Here is a 12,371-nt window from a genome sequence, read left to right as displayed (position 1 = left end):
ATAGGACCTAGAATCCCCTAACATTATATCCAAAATGTCCAGGATACAGTAGAAAACAACTCATCACCGCAAGAACGAGAAATATTTTAACTTGAATCAGAAAAGACAATCAAATAGTGCCAACACAAACTAATCAGATGTTGGAATTGTATGACAAGGGTTTTAATGCAGTCATATTAAAAATTCTTCTAGAAGCCATTACAAATATTCTTGAAACAAACAAACAAAAAAATAGAAAATCTCAGCAAAGAACTAGAAGTAATAAAAAGATCCAAATGTAAATAACATAACTGAAAGATCCAATAATGAAAATGAAAACTTGCTGGATGGGTCAACAGCAGAGTAAAGATAACAGAGGGCAGAATCAGTGAGTTTGAAGACAATCGACAGACTTTGCCTAATCTGTACAACAGGGAGAAAATAGAGTAGAAGAAAGAAAGAAATGACAGAAAAAGAGAAGGAGAAAAGGAGCCTTTGGGACCTGAGGGGAAATAATAAAAGATTCATCATTTGTATCATTGTAATCCTAAAAGGAAACAAGACATTGGGGCTGAAAGAGCATTTAAAGAAATAATGGCTGAAATGTCCCAAATTTGGTGAAAGATATAAGCCTATGAATTCAAGAAGCTTAGTAAACCCTAAGTAGGATTAACCCTAAAACATCCATGTTACAGCACATCATAATTAAACTTGTAATATCTAAAGACAAAGAAAAAATCTTGAAATCAGTCAGAGGGAAATGATACATTATCTAGAGTGGAAGATCAACTCAAATGGTGGTAAAATTTTTGTCTCAAACCAAGGAGCCCGGGACAAAGTGGAACATCATTTTCAAGTGCTGACAGGAAAGAACTGTCAACCGAGTTCTACATCTGGTGAAACAATACTTCAGGATGAAGAGAAATAAAGACTTTCTCAGATATTGGGAAAGGAAAAGCATCTTTGCTAACAGATCTACTCTTAACTGGTTATTGGAAGTCCATCAAACAGAAGGAAAATTATAAAGGAAGGAATCTCTGAGCATCAAGGGGGAAGGAAGAACAGAAGAAAAGCAGAAATATGGGTACATACAATTGATTGTACTTTTCTTGAGTTTTATGAATCCTATTTGATGATTGAAACAAAAATTAAAATACTACCTAATACGCAAGAAAATGATGTTTAAAAGTAGGGAAAATAGAAGGATCTAAATGGAAGTTAAATTTGAATATTTTACTTGAAGTGGTAAAATATAAGAGTAACTATGACAAGACATATGTATATTCCAATACCCAGAGCAAACACTAAAAAAGCAATATAAACAGGCATACTCAAAAACACTATAAATAAATCAAGATGGAATTTTTAAAAATATTTGTTATCCACAGGAAGGCAAAAGAAAATAAAAATAGGAAATGAGAAATGGAATAAACAGCAAATAATAAACAACAAGCTTACATATAATAATGGCCATATTATATGCACTAACATATGAATAATTACCATAAATGTAAATGATCTAAATATAACAATCAAAAAGCAGAGATTAGAAGGATGTAGAAAAAGAAACACAATCCAACTATATATTGTTTAAAAAAAACACATCAAATTGAATAACATAGTTAGGTTGAAAGTAAAAGGACGAAAAGAGATATATCACACAAACATTGATTTTAAAAAAGGAGGAGTGGGTATATTTATATCAGATAAAGTAGACTTCAGAGAAAGAAAATTATTAGAGACAAAGAATGACACTACATGATGTGAAAGACAAATCCACCAAGAAGACAGAATAATCCTAAACTAGTACCAAAATGCAGAGCCTCAAAAGACATTAAGCAAATACCAACAAGAGTTGAAAGAAAAACAAACAAATCTGTAATTGTAGTTGAGGACATAAACACCTCCCTCTCAGTCTGATATGACTGCTAGACAGAAAATCAACAAGTGTTTACAAGAGCTAGATAACATCATTAACCAACAGAATCTAATAGACCATTTTTGAACACTCCATTTTAAAACATCAGAATATACTACATTCATTTTTCAAGTGCCTATGGAATATTTACCCAGATATATCATATCCTGGGCCATCACACAAACCTCAACAAACTTAGAAGAATTTAAATAATAAATTGTATGCTTTTAAGAAATTAGACATTAATAACAAAGATAGCAAGAAAATATCTCATACACTAGGAAATTTAACAACACACTTCTAAGAATTCACGAGCCAAAGAAGTCTTAAAGTAGTTACATAATATATAGAACTGAATGAAAATGAAAATATAACATATAAAAATAAGAGGGATATAGTTAAAGTGGTGTTGAGAGGTAAGTTTGTAACAATAAATGCTTACACCAAAAAAGAGGAGCTATCTCAAATTAAAAATCCTACCTCAAGAAACTGGAAATAGAAGAGCAAGATAAATTCAGAGCAAGGAGAATAAAATAAAGATGAAAGCAGAAATCAATAAAATGTAAACAGAAAAACAGAAAATCAATAAGACAAAAATATGATTCTTTGAAAAATCAGTACAATTGATAAACCTCTAGCTAGTGTGACAGAAATGAAGAGAGAAGATGCAAATTACCAATACCAGGCATGAAGTGGAAAATATCACCAAAGATCTGACAGCCTTGAAAAGGATAATAAGGAAATGAAATGAACACCTTTTTACTTATAAATTTGACAACTTAAAAGAGAGAGACCAGGGCGCCTGGGTGGCTCAGTTAGTTAAGTGACTGCCTTCGGCTCAGGTCATGATCCTGGAGTCCTGGGATTGAGTCCTGCATTGGGCTCCCTGCTCAGCAGAGAGTCTGCTTCTCCCTTTGACCCTCCCCCTTGTCGTGTGCTCTCTCTCTCTCTCTCTCCCATTCTCTGTCTCTCAAATAAATAAATAAAATCTTAAAAAAAAGAAAGAGACCAATTCCTCAAAAAACATAAACTAAATTTACCTAATATGAAACTGTAATTTGAATAGTCCTATAACCATTAAAGGAATTGAACTTTTAATTCATAATCTCCTGAAAAAGAAATCTCTAGGCCCAGCTGGTTTCACTGGAGAATTCTATCAAATTACTTACGGAGGAATTCATGACTTTATACAACCTCTTCTAGACAATGAAAGGGGAAGAAATACTTGCAAATTCATTTTATGAGGGCAGCATACCCTGATACTGACTAGTACAAAGATAATTCAAAAGAAGAAAGAAAGAAAGGAAGAAAGAAAGAAAGAAAGAAAGAAAGAAAGAAAGAAAGAAAGAAAGAAAGAAGGAAAGAAGGAAGGAAGGAAGGAAGGAAGGAAGGAAGGAAGGAAGGAAGGAAGAAAGAAAGAAGAAGAAAGAAAGAAAGAAAGAAAGAAAGAAAGAAAGAAAGAAAGAAAGAAAGAAAGAAAGAAAGAAAGAAAAAAAGAAACTGCAGGTCAATATCTGCCATGAACTTAAAAACAAACATTATTGACAAAATATTAGTACACTGAATCCCACAATGTATTAAAAAGAACTAGATAGCATGACCAAATGAGTTTTATTCCAGGTACGCAAACCTGGTTCAACATTTGAAATTCAATCAGAGCAATCCACCATATCAACAGGCTAGAAGATCATATGATCATATCAACTGCCACAGAAAAAGCATTTGATAAAATCCAATACCAATTCATAGTAGAAACTCTCAGCAAGGTAAGAATAGAAGGAATTATCTCAATCTGATTTAAAAAAATACAATAACTATACAGCTAACATCATACTTAATAGTGAACACTTCCCCCTAAGAATTCAAACCATGCAAAAATACTCATTCTCATCACTCATTCAATATGGTACTGAAAGTTCTAGCCAGTGCAATAAGGAAAGAAAAAGAAACAAAAGGCATATAGATCAAACAAAAAAATAAAATAAAAATTCCTTTATTTGCAGATGGCATGATTATCTTTGTAGAAAACCCAAGACATCTATAAAAAAGTTCCTAGAATTAATATGTGAGTTTGGCAAGATTGCAGAATACAAGATCAACACACAAAAATCAATCGCATTACTACATAACAATGAGCCCGAGGACACCAAAATTAAACACAGAATACCATTAACAACCAATGCAAATCAAATCAAATAAAACATTGTTTAGGATCTATACACAGAAACTTACTACAAAAGCCATAGAAAGAAATCAAAGAAGACTTAAAACAGAGACAATCCAATTAGAAAAGAAGAAAAAGAGATGAACAACATTTCACTTTAGAGGATATACAGATTGTTGTATAAATAAATGAAAAGTTATTCCACATCATTAGCTGTTAGGGAAATGCAAATTTAAACTACAATGAAAGTTCTTGCTTTGGCAGCATATATAGTAAAATTGGAATGATACAGAGGAGATTAGCATGGCTTCTGCACAAGGAAGATACACAAATTTGTGAAATGTTCTATATTTTGCTTTCTTTTTCTAATGCTTACAGATGGAAAAATTGAGGATCCAATAAGCAAAGTAACTTACCCAATTGAGGGCCATTCCGGCTTCAAACCCTTAATTCCTCACAAACAAACAAGCAAAAAACCAAAACCCAAACTGAACCGAAATGAAAAACAATGAGATATCACTAAGTACCTATCAGTACCTATCAGTACCTAGCTATACTTAAAAATAGTGATAACACTAAACACTGGTGAGGATGTCATGAAACTGGATCATTCATACATTGCTGGTAGGAATTATAATGGTACAGTCACTTTGGAAACATTTTTGCAGTTTCTTTAGAAACTAACATGAAACTAACATATAGCCCTGCAATTGCACTCTACAGGCATTTATTCCAGAGAAATGAAAAGTTATACTCATACAATAATTTGTACATGGATTTTCACTTAGCACTTTAATTGTAATAGCAAAAATCTAGATCAGCACAGATGTTCTTCAACTGGGGAAGCTTTAACAAACTGTGGTCCATCTGTATCATGAAATACTACTCTGCAATAGAAATTAACAAACTTAATACATGCAAAAACTTGGACAAATCAGCAGGAAATTATGCTGAGTGGAAAAGCCATCCCAAATGGATACATAGCATATAATTTTTATTTATATAGCATTTTTGAAATGACATAATATGAGAAATAGAGGAAAGATTAGTGATTCTCAGAGGTACCAACTAGGATTGGTGGTGGCTGGGGAAGGCAGAGGTGTGGGAGGGAAATGAGTGTGGTTCTAAATGGAAAACCCAAGGGATCTTTTTTTAAAATTTTTTTATTGTTATGTTAATCACCATACATTACATCATTAGTTTTTGATGTAGTGTTCCATGATTCATTGTTTGTTCATAACACCCAGTGCTCCATGCAGAATGTGCCCTCTTTAATACCCATCACCAGGCTAACCCATCCCCCTACCCTCCTCCCCTCTAGAACCCTCAGTTTGTTTTTCAGAGTCCATCATCTCTCATGGTTCGTCTCCCCCTCTGACTTACTCCCCTTCATTCTTCCTCTCCTGCTATCTTCTTCTTTTTCTTTTTTCTTAAAATATGTTGCGTTATTTGTTTCAGAAGTACAGATCTGTGATTCAACCCAAGGGATCTTAATGGTATTCAGTATCTTGCTATGGTGGTGGATACATGGACCTGCACAGGTGATAAAATTGAATAGAGCTAAATCCACATACATGTACACACACATATGAGTGCAAGTAAAACTGGAGAAATCTGAATAACACTGGTGAATTGTATCAATGTCAATATCTTGATTATGATATTATACTACAGTTCTTGCAGTATGTTACCATTGAGGGAAAACATTGTGAAGTGTACATGAGATCCCTCTTATAAGATTATTTCTTACAACTGTATGTGATTCTAAAATTACATCAAAATTTAAAACATAGGTTTCTTTTAAAAAAAACATTGTACGCTGAAATTAAAACCATAGTGAAAATATGATTACAAGAAAATGACTGAAGTACAAGGAAACATGTATTGCTTAAGAAGTGAAAATCTCCATTATATTTTTTTTATTTTAAAATCTCTCCTTTGTTTTTGTGTGATGACATTGTAATAGATAAAATTTAGAGGCAGCTGAAAAGAAGAGAAATCCCACCCAAAAGAATAGCCATTACATTTCCATATATTGATTTAAGTAAAGTAAGTACTATAGGGACATCTGGGTGGCTCAATCGGTTAAGCGTCTGCCTTCGCTCAGGTCATGATCCCAGCGTCCTGGGATGGTGTCCTGCATTGGGCTCCCTGCTCCACGGGAAGCCTGCTTCTCCCTATGCCCCTCCCCCTGCTTGTGTTCCCTCTCTCGCTGTGTCTCTCTCTGACAAATAAATAAATAAATAATAAATAAATCTTTAAAAAAATTTTTTTAAAGTAAAATAAGTAATATATAAAATATAGTCATTACTTAATGATACGGTAAAATATATATCAATCAAGAGACAGAAAATGTCCAATAACTTTCAGCTCAACATTATTTTCACAGTGAATCTCCTTCATACTCAGCAGTTCCCAACTTTTTTATACATTACAAAACACTAAGAACATTGTATTTATGTGCCACATGAGACTATACAGTTACTCATAGCCTTAGGGAACCAGTCCTTGTTCTCAGGAGTCACTGATTCCTAGCCTATCACCTTAAGACTGAAAAGATCAATATCTTCATACTGTGATTTTGCACTTTGGGAGCTTCTGATACAGGCTGAAATTAAAAATCTCTGTTTTTTTCTTGGATGAGGGGCTCTAACGGATCTGTGCTCTACCTACAAGCCCAGCTTCACCTTCTTCCACTTCATGCCTCAAACTGGGAGCTCTAATAATAATGCTCTGTTCTAGTTCTCTGAACACACCAGGCCTATTGAGTCTTCTCCATTTCTACACTCACTAATTCCTCTGCCTGGAAGTATCCCTATGCCTGATCCATCTGCCACAATGCTTTCATCCTTCTGTTACTGGGGTGATTAAAAGCTTTAAAGACTAAATCTCTTCTTAAAATTTGTGCTTAAATGGAATTTCATTTGTCAGATCAAAGTGTTGTATACAAACCTCAAAATTGACAATTATTTTGCTATATACATTCATTTACTTGACAATATCCTGATTGGACTATACCACTCTTGAAGGCAAGAAATGCAGTTTTTAATCTTTTTAAATTTCATTTAATTAATTTTGTGGGGAGGGCTAGTGAAGTACAAAAGACTGGGTGGTCAATACACATTTGTTGAATAAATTCATTACAAATATTTAAATAATATACATAAAGTGGTATCTACTCTGGCAGAATAACCTCTTTATTGCATCTTTGTCTAACACATAGTCCTTCTCATTACTGAATGAGAGTCATGAATTATCTCTCCAGAAAAAACACCTATGCATAAAAATTTGCACACAATTGCCATATTCACAGATTTCCCTGTAGATGACCTAAAGGTCACTCACCATCCAGGACAGTGGATTATACCAAAAAATCTTCTGAAATGAAAAATTATTTTTCTCCTATTGGGCAAACTACTAGTATGACTTGATACTTACAGATATTCTTACTATGCACTTAGACTAGATAGATTGTACTTAAAAAATTTTCAGAAATTGATGAGTTTATTTTATGCTTAATGTATGAAGCTAAAATGGTACCAAAATTGTGTATTATGTGTCAAGGAAAAAGGAGTCAATTAGTACCCAATAAATTAGATATTTCACGCTCCGGAATAACCCAGTATGTTATATTTTTAAATGTCTGAACCATCAAAACATGTTGTCAAGGTATTTCTTACCTCTTAAACTGATTTCACTCACTCTTGATGCTCAGAATATTTTGTTTTCAATGTGCTGAAAAGTGTATTCTATATTTATTATTTATTTTGAACATGTTCACATTTATGTCATGAACAGAATATAAAAAACATTTTAGGAATTACTAAAGGCATTGCAAAAGTGATTTGAACATCATTCAAATTTATTTCTACTTTTGTTAGTATCAAAGGCCCAATTGTAAATTGCTATGATTTATTAGATTTTCAGTATATTTTTATCCCTTAGATTTTATTTTACTTTTTAAAATATCTTCACATTTAAAACTATAAGAATACAAAGATTCAAATTATCTTCTCCAACACAGGATTAATCTTAACCTTTTAGCAGTTCAATTTTTGTATTGAGGCCATAATTCTTTTGGCATATCAATTAAATATACTGCATAATACTTTATTTTCTATTATGACAAAGCCCAAAATAAATTTCTGGGTTTTTTGTTTTTGTTTAAACTTTTTTATTTTAATTTTTAATTTTTTTTTTTCAGTTTAGGAACTCAGTACCAAAAAAGGGCCCTGGTTTGAAAAGAAATATCCACAAACGAACAAACAAATCCACAAAAATTGAACAGCAACAAACTACACTCAAAGTAGGAAATAGTAAAATAGCAGAGGTAGAAGTAGACCTCTAAAATACTTGTAGTTGGCAGGCGTGGGTGGCTTAGTCGATTGTGTCTGCCTTTGGCTCACATCATGATCTCAGGGTCCTGGGATCGAGTCCCACATTGTGCTCCCTGCTCAGCAAGGAGTCTGCTTCTCCCTCTCGCTCTGCCCCTCTCCCCACTGCTGGTGCTCGCTCTCTCAAATAAATAAATAATAAAATAAAATCCTTGTTGTCTTCATGATTTGTTTGACTTCAAATTTGATTTGTTTATTTTCATAGACACTGATGAATTTATATACAGACTTTTAAACACTTTATTAACCAGGACAGAAAACTCAGTTTAGAAGGTAAAACTAACAACATTCACTTTATCATCTCAGTAATTCAGTGCCCATTTGCTGTGGTGCCAATTTAATTATAGAAAGGTCTGTTAAAATATTTATAGGGTTGTAAAATTTTGGACAGACTAATAAACTTTATAACTACAAATATCTGAAGTGATATCTATCTTTTATGACTAATTATGGAAAAAATTTACTGTGTGTATTTTTTAGTTTTTTTTTTTTTTTTTTAGGATTCTATTTATTTATTTGAGAGAAAGAGAGAGTACAGGAGCAGGGAGGAGGGGCAGAGGGAGAGAGAGAGAGAAGCAGACTCCCCACTACATGTGGAGCCTGAAGACAAGAATGCAGGCTCTCAGGACCCGAAGGTCATGATCCTAGTCAAAGGCAGACACTTAACCAACTGAGCCACCCAGGTGCCCCTATGTGTATGTTTTTTTGTGTGTGGGGTTGTATCAATATTTTAGATCAATTACTCAACAAAAGTCACCTTTACCAAAACCAAAAAAGTTATGTTCCAGGTTATTTATTTAAAGCCATATTTGATGGGCGTCTGGGTGGCTCAGTCTGTTGAAGGACAGACTCTTGGTTTCGGCTCACGTCATGATCTCAGAGTCATGGGACCGAGCCCTGCATGGTTGCACACTCAGCATGGAGTCTGCTTGAGTTTCTCTTCCTCTGCCCCTCCCCCCACTCACACTCTCTGGCTCTTACTCTCTCTCAACTAAATAAATAAATCTTTTAAAAAAAATAGAGCAACATTTGGTATAGCAAAATTCCAGTATTTCTGTAGACTCTGGATCGCCTGGGGAGTTCACTGCAATGTACAGAGCATTTTACCTATACTGGAAATCATTATATTTAGGTCAACCCACTTGTGAAATTTGTACTTATTGTCTTTTTATTTACTTTGCTAATAATGATGGGTATATTTAATAAATGATTTAATTATATATTATATAATACATATTATATATTATAATATGTATGTATACACACACACACACACACACACACAAATATACACTCACTGCAGGTTCAGAGCCCTTTCCTTCCATGACCTTACCTGATTCTTCTAACAGCCATATGCAATAGGTGCTACAAAAAGTATTGTACCTGCTCAGTCCAGGAAGGAATAAAAGAAGGGAAACTTTAAATAACTTGCCCAAGTTTACTAGTTAGTCATTGTCAGAATTGAACCCAGTAAATGTTGTTCCAAGTGGAATGTTTTTCCATGACACTATCTCCAGACATGAAAGAACAATGAAGGCAGAAAGCTGCTCACAATTTTCATTCACCTGGAAAACAGAAAGGTAGGAGGAGATATATCTGACACTTTATTTACTATGATTACTCTTAATATATACAAATGTAAATAAGCTGTAAATAAAATCAGCAAGCATTAAATGCTCTCCTTTTCTCAGTGGGGTGCACCTTCATAAAGATAATATCCTGTATTGGTGCTAACCAGATGCATTTTTTGGTGAATATTTATGTTAGTGACACTCCCTACAGAAGATTTTCTATTGTCATGTGACTGGCTGGACATTCATTTTCAAGAACAATGTTATTAGAAGCCCTCAGGATAGGTGCCACTGGAAAAAGATCAACTCTGAAGCAACATGCTCTGATGTTATAAGAATCCTTGAGTCATGTTGAGTCACCCCCTTTAGTGATCAGTTCCCACATGATTAGGAAGATAGCATTACATATAGGTGAAAGTTTCTGAAAAGTCAACTTGTGGAATCTTTACTTACCTCTTTCATGTGAAAGACAGCACTTTATGATGTGCCTGATTCAGAATAATTTTTCAAATCAGCTGTTCTCAGCAATTGGTATCGTAAGAGCCTTTTTTTAAGGACTACACTGTGTTACTGGGTTATATCAGTGTTAGTACCTACTCTGGCTATTCTTACACTGTGGGCATGTGAGCAGTTTTTTCTATATCCTTGAGTTCTGCTAGGTCATTTTGCTGTTCTTGTGGCTCATATAAAGGATGTTAACTTATATGAATAAAGACAGGATAACCCCCAATAAACCTGAGCTTATGCTCAGGAGTGAGGAAATTAGTCCCTTTTTATCTTCTGATAGACTGGACAGAAAACACTGAAGCAGCCTTGATTAGCCTTACTGATCAATAAAAAGCAGCCACACTCGCAGTGGACTCTCCAGCAGCATTCCATGGCAGCCCCCAGTGCTGCCCTTCGACCGACCGGGCTTACTCCTTCATGCCTGTCATGTCAATCCCAGGCCTGGAAAATTCCAACCTGTGTTTCTTCTACTTTTGCTCTAGCTCCTGACCAGTATTAGATCTAATGCAGAAATGATGGACCAGATTTCACCTGGGTCCTTCCTTTCCACTTAGTTCATGCAACTAGTTCATGGATCGCCTGGTAATTCTTTAGTGAAGACACCATAATGGTTGTCCAGACTTTCTTCTTTTTCAAGTCTTCTAACTCTGCAATGCCTTTAAAATCCATCTGCAGTGAGCTCCCATATTTCTCTTACTTCTAGCCCAATGTACTTCTTTGTCTATACAGACATTCATTTTTTTCCCTCTGGACAGAGAAAGATTCCACTTCTTGACTTGCAGTAAATACTGATTTTATTTTTCTCCCACTTCCTCACTTGTATCATCACCATTCCTTCCATTTTCATTAACAAAGTTCCTTTTAGCATAGCATCTCCTCTAGCTCAATTACAACTCTGAAAATCCTCACTTGATATGGCTGCCCTGTCTAGTTACCTATCATATTGTATTATAAAATGTCTTAAATGTATAGACATGAGAGCTTACTGGATCTGGACCAAAGATCTGAAGTCACACAGGTAAGTATAAGAACTTGTACCCCCAATGTTATCATCTCTAAATCTCAGTATTTTCAAATATAAAAAGAGCCACCCAGTGCCTTGATCTATCTCTCATTTTTAACAATCCTTTAATTTGGACTAGGTGTGTTCATTTAAACTATTGGATTGTAAAATCTTTGAGAATATGAGCCAATTTTCTTTTCCTTCTCTTCTTTTTCTTCGTCTTTGTTCTTCTTCCCAACCTCCATTTTTCATAATAGGTATTACTTAAATGCTCACTACTCTATGAATTGACCTTCAAATGCTTTAAAACTTAAACTGGAGAGTGTGGCTGCTGATCAGGAGAAAATTACTCTCACAGGAGTAAGCCCTGAACCCGATATGGTTATCAGCTGATGGAGTTCTTTTCTCCTGGGTGGAAGAAAGAACTCCCAATCATGTATGAATAAACTACAAAATAGATATAGTGGTGACTGAGCCATGACATCTCAGTGAACCACTAAGACCACATATGCAATTTAATATCTCAATGGATAGAAGTCTTTATTCATAAAAATGCAATCCAGTAAATACCATAGCATTGTTTTACTACCCCTTTGCTTATCATTCATTGATTGGGTCTAGAACATAGAATTAGACATAATTTATAAGCACTTGATGTACATCTGACAAAAACAAAAAATACACGAAAGAAGATGATAAAATTATTTGGACTTGGTGCCAGTGCTAAGGGAGTTTATTATCAGAGTCAATACATCAATTTTCTTTATCTTTAGAGAACGTGGATCACATTCAAGTTCACAGAGAAGGGAAACAAATAATAGATCTTCCAAAGTGG

The 12,371-nt window shown here is 34.3% G+C and overlaps 1 non-coding gene across 1 annotated transcript; it reads left to right on the top strand.

Moving 5' to 3' along the window:
• The first annotated feature begins 4,313 nt into the window (after positions 1-4,313).
• LOC114204686 (U6 spliceosomal RNA) lies at positions 4,314-4,416 on the top strand. Its single transcript, XR_003608214.1, has one exon. It is a non-coding gene; the product is annotated as a U6 spliceosomal RNA (small nuclear RNA).
• Positions 4,417-12,371: the final 7,955 nt, after the last annotated feature.

Source organism: Eumetopias jubatus, unplaced genomic scaffold, assembly GCF_037043125.1.
Source record: "Eumetopias jubatus isolate StellerSeaLion01/CBP00866 unplaced genomic scaffold, mEumJub1_p1.0 scaffold_6, whole genome shotgun sequence".
In the NCBI taxonomy this organism is placed as follows: Eukaryota; Metazoa; Chordata; class Mammalia; order Carnivora; family Otariidae; genus Eumetopias; species Eumetopias jubatus.
This window is presented reverse-complemented; position numbering and strand designations above follow the sequence as displayed.